Below are 5,388 nucleotides of genomic sequence, written 5' to 3'. Positions count from 1 at the left end.
TGGGGAAACATTTTTTCTATTTACTTGAGCCTTTTCATTTAATTTAGTTTTTTTTTAAGTTTAGATTATTAAAGGTCAGTCATTCATTATCGGAAGGTATTTTTTTGTTGTTGACATATCTTATAAAAGATAAAATGAACTCATTTGGCCAGTAAACTAAGGTAGAATAAAAGCTTTATATTTAATGGTAATAACTCTAAAATAGACATGTTTTTAATTAAATCATGAATCTTCAACTAGCTTTTGCATTGAATATTTTTCCAGATCATGTGACTTTGGAAAACATTTGAGTTAGTTCCAGCTTCTTGAGTTTTAGAATGCTAGGGCTTTCACATACTTCCCCTCAAACCAACTAGAGCTCTTTCAGAAATTGGTTTTACCAATACAATCTAGAGGTAGGAACACATTTACGATACCTCTATAGACACATGTAAACGTGTAGACTCAAACAGAGCTTCTGTTTTAAAATCAATCCGCACTGGCAGTACTGTAGCCAATGAGGTTTACCCGAGGCGTGATTATTGCTAATTAAAATCACTGCCTGAAAGAGGTATAGAATTTCCTAGTTACAAACCTTCAGTCTGAGTTTCTTTTTTTGGTATATGGAATAAGTCAAGGTTATTTCTCTAGATGATTAAAGGAAAGCTTTCTTTTAATATTTGTGAGGACACTTAACATTTGTATTTATTTTTCATAAGCCAAGCTTTAAATGGCCTTTTTCCCTTGTTTTTACTTGGTAAGAATTATCTCCTAGGAATCTGCATTTCCTTTAAATAAAATAAATGAACTAAATAAATAAATGGACTAAATAAATGGACTTTTATTTGATTTTATTTATTTTATTTGATTGAACAAGACCAAGCAGAACACAGAATATTTACATTTTAAAGGTGCAGGGAAAATATAAACAATTTTTAGGACTTCTATTCACTTCAGGACAGAATTTTTATAATACTTACAAAGCCTTTTGAAATAAGTAGGGTAGGTTTTGGGATTGGTAAGAAGGACTGATGATCTTTGAAATGTTTCTGGAACCACATCTGTGATTCTGTAGAACCTAGAGTTCTAAAACAATGACAGCTGTTTTTAATTTTTCAAAGGATTGGATTCTCACCTAAATGATATCAAATGACTGATATTCCCATTTAATTAAGAAAACACCTTGATTTCCTCTGGGTATATTTAGTTTAGGGGAAAAGGCCTAAATTTTTGTTTATCAGCCTCTGAATATCAGTTTCCAGTTTGTCCAAATTTCTGAGCATAAAGTGAGATATCCCCAGTATGGAAAAAATTTTGTTTTTTCATCCTGAGGGAATGGTTGGCCTAAGAAAGCAGGATTTAAGATAGAAAGCCTATATTCAGTATCAACTAAAATTTGGCAAAGTTGTTATTTATTTATTTTAGTTTAGTTTCTCCTTGGCTGTTTAAAGGAAAGTTTACAAGAGAACCCATCAGAGTTCTGTCAGCTCTGGGAGGGGTCCAAACGGGGAACACTTTCTTGGAGCTCCACAACTGAAGAATTTGCATGGGGCCTTGGAGGACAATCTTTTTTCAGTGCCCCAGTAGATTACAAATTAAACATGGATCTTTAGACCATCATTTTGATGGTGGATCCCTGGAAGTTTGAAATGTGGTAGAACCAGGTGTTATTTTAGGTCTCTGGCCTTGGAGCTATTGTAGGTGTAAAGCAAACAGTTTGACAGTTTTTGTTTTTTGTTTTTTGGTTTTTTTAATGATCTTGTTCCAAGGTTCTTGAAAAATGCTCAGCTGCAGCCATTAGTTCAGTCAGGCCTGTGGTGTCTCTTTTTTTTTTTTTTTTTTCTCCATTCTTATTGACCCACTAATCACAGGGACAATCCATTCACAAACAGAGCAGCTAGAGCAGATTTGATCTTAATCATGGGTATGGAATCTGGAATGCTGTAGCAAGGGCACCTCCCAATGGGCTTCCAAAAGGGTCTCACAGAGTCCTTTCTTTTGTTTGAATGTTTGAGTAATAAACCAATCTGTACAGGTAGGGAAGACCCTAGCAATGGCTTTTAAAAGATTAGCTGCTATTCTTTGAGTTCTTTCTGGTCCATAAGATGACCACATTAGAAAACGGCAATTTCAAACACCTTCCTCAGATTTATGCCATTCTGCTTCCATTTTTGGACATCTTGAGGTCCTGTCAACATGTGTTCAAGCTGATAAAGATCTGGTAGCCTGAGCCATAGGTACCAGTATGATTTTAAATTATTAGAAAAACTAGGGGCACCTGGGTGGCTCAGGGGGTTAAAGCCTCTGCCTTCGGCTCAGGTCATGATCCCAGGCTCCTGGGATCGAGCCCCGCATCGAGTTCTCTGCTCCACAGGGAGCCTGCTCCCTCCTCTCTCTCTCTTTCTGCCTGCCTCTCTGCCTACTTGTGATCTCTATCAAATAAATAAGTAAAATCTTCAAAAAAGATTATTAGAAAAACTTGTAAGTCTTCTCCCTTGGTTTTGGAAATTCCTTGGTCATGGCGCTTAACTCCATTTTTGTCAAAGGAGTGAAAGATACCTGAGTACTGCCTATAAACTCAGGTGGTTTTATTTTAAAAGGTAACTGTTCATTCGCCTCTACAGGGCAGAAAGGCAGTACAGACAGAAAAATACAAGACTCTGGGTACTCAGATAAAGGATTAAGGGGAGTAGTAACCAATATTTTGGGTCAGGGTTTATGGTGTATCATGTGGATTGATTTGCAGATACTGCAACATCTTTGTATCCCTAAAATAAATCATACTGAATTATGGTGAACGATTATTTTAATCTATTGTTGAATTAGACTTGTTAATACTTTGTTGAGGCTTTTGCATCTATATTCATCAAGGATATTGGGATATATATATACATATATATATATATGTAGATCAAGTATGTACCTTATGTTTACTTCTTTTTTCAAAGGTTCTGTTGCGTTTTTTTGCTGGGAATATATTTTTCTCACTTTGAGTCTTTTTTTTGGTTTCTATGTACTAGATAGGTCAGTCTCGTGTCCTGTGGCTGGAAGTAGTGGACTAATGTAGGAAGCATTCTTCAGGAAACAGTTTTTCCTGATCACCAGAACCAGGCACTCTCAGGGTGGCCCTTGTGTCTGCTGCATGCATCCTCCTGTTAAGACTAGACTCCAGATACTGTGGACGTGCTGGTGGCTGGCCAAGAGGGTTGGTTCTACTAGCTGCAAGTGCACGGCTTGTCAGGTCTCACCCCTTACCTGCAAGGGTCAGAAGCTGCTTTAATTGTTTGTTGGTCCTGCCTGGGGCTGTTTACTATATATGAAGTATAATAATTGCTTTAGGGGAAGGCTCCTTCCCACTGAGGCTGCCCCGCAGGTGTGGTAAAGCAGGAGCTACTTTCAGGGGGCACTTGCCAGTGTGGACATGCTGGGCGAGATGGCCTGTGAGGGAAGACAGAGTTGAGGTGAGTGGTGCTAAAGCCATTTAGTGAAAGAGTTTCAGACCTGAACTCACAAATGTCTGGCCAGCTCTGTTACAAGAAGGCAAGAAAAATGGTGCCGTACACCATATCTGGTCTTGAAAATAATCCTGCACATTCCAGCCCTCGTAGCACACAACCTAAAATCAGTGAAGGAACCGTTTTCACATATATCCCAGGTGATTTAAAACTACTGCTTCTGTTCTAGGTCCCCAGCTGAGTAACATACATGCTGGCCCCTTAGGAGCAGAGTCTAGATTTTCTCCAGCTCTCTTGCTAGATTTCAAAGCCAGATGTTGTAAGGCGCTGTTTTCCCTTGCAGGTCTGTATGGCTCAGGGTGACTTTTTTTTTTTTCTTCTTCTTCTTTCTTTCTTTTTTTTCTCTCTCTCAGCACAGAGCAGTGCATCTGTGGTGCCTGAGGCACCGTGCTTCCAGGTTTGGTTCCTGACAGCATATCTGTCCCACCTACTTTTCCTGACGTGAAGGCCGCTTTCGATCTTTATCTTTGGAAGATCTGTCCTCTTAGTGTTCAGGTTGCTTTCTGGGTGAATTTCATTATATGCAGTTGATGCTTTGTCCATGGTTAAGAGATGAGTTCAAAATCTTCCTACTTTGCCATCTTTCCTTGATCTCTCATCTTTACAGTTTTTTTTTTTTTTTATATTTTTCTTTTACTGTTCATAATTTCTGGATAAAACTTAAGGAACCTTTGCCCAACTTAAGGTCATTAACTTCTATATTTTCTAAAAGTTTTGTACTTTTGCTCTTATATTTATTTGGATTTCTGATCCACTCTACTTTGTATTTACAATGTGAAGGGATATTTACAATGTGAAGTTCATTTTTTTGTTATACTCTTTGCAGTATTGTAGCTTTGAGATGTCCTGATACCCAATTAATTTGTTTTAAGAATTGTTTGGCCTCTCTTCTTAGATCTAAGGGTTTATACTTCTAATCAAATTTTTAAAAATTCATCATTATTGGGGTGCCTGGGTGGCTCAGTGGGTTAAAGCCTCTGCCTTCGGCTCAGGTCATGATCCTAGGGTCCTGGAATCGAGCCCCGCATCGGGCTCTCTGCTCAGCAGGGAGCCTGCTTCCTCCTCTCTCTCTCTCTCTGCCTGCCTGTCTGCCTACTTGTGAGCTCTGTCAAATAAATCTTTAAAAAAAATTAAAAAAAAATTTATCATTATTTCTTAACCACCCTTCCCTATTTGGGAATTCCAATTACAAGAACATTAAGAGCCTTTAAGTTGTCCCAAAGCTCACAGATTTTTGGTTCTCTTTTTCTTCTTTTCTTCAGACATTTTTATACCTTTCATTTGGGAAATTTTTTGTTGGTACATCTTCAAGTTCAGTAGTATTTTCTTCTTCAGTGTGCTTTTAATCCTATCCAGTAAATTCTTCATATGAGACAGATCAGTCTGCATCTCTAAAAGCTGGATTTGTTTCTTTGTATATCTATTAAACAAGCTTTCATTTCTCTACCTTTTTGAGTAAATGAAAAATTGATTTACTCTTGGATTTATGCTAATTATTATTCAAGTTTGTTTAAGTGATTTTCTTTTCACTCTTAGTAAAATTTTCCTGCACCTTTGCATAACTGGTAATTTTTTTTTATTATTTCCTACCAGACATTGTGAATTTCATTGGTGTTAGATGTATTTGCATTATGGTAGATATTGCTGACTTTGTACCGGGCCAGAGTTAACTTGGAAATGACTTTGCTAAAATGTTTAATTTAGTAATGTTTTAATACTTCTAAGGTGATTATAAAAGGTGAACCTTTTATAATTGGTGAGTTTTTTATGTCTTGGTCAGTTGTGGCAAGGAATTTAATAATTAACCTTTCCAAAGAAGTAACTGTCTTTACTAACTACAGAAGTAGCTTATAATGTTTTTATATGTCAATTGACAAATAGAGAAGAAATGATT

The 5,388-nt window shown here is 37.0% G+C and overlaps 1 non-coding gene across 1 annotated transcript; it reads left to right on the top strand.

Moving 5' to 3' along the window:
- Positions 1-467: 467 nt before the first annotated feature.
- Positions 468-615, top strand: LOC116874975. The gene has a single exon (XR_004384103.1). It is a non-coding gene; the product is annotated as a U4 spliceosomal RNA (small nuclear RNA).
- Positions 616-5,388: the final 4,773 nt, after the last annotated feature.

The sequence above is a fragment of the Lontra canadensis genome, unplaced genomic scaffold (genome assembly GCF_010015895.1).
Source record: "Lontra canadensis isolate GAN:19392208 unplaced genomic scaffold, GSC_riverotter_1.0 scaffold39, whole genome shotgun sequence".
Lineage (NCBI taxonomy): Eukaryota > Metazoa > Chordata > Mammalia > Carnivora > Mustelidae > Lontra > Lontra canadensis.
Note: the sequence above shows the minus strand (reverse complement) of the source record. Positions and strands in the feature narration are given on the sequence as shown.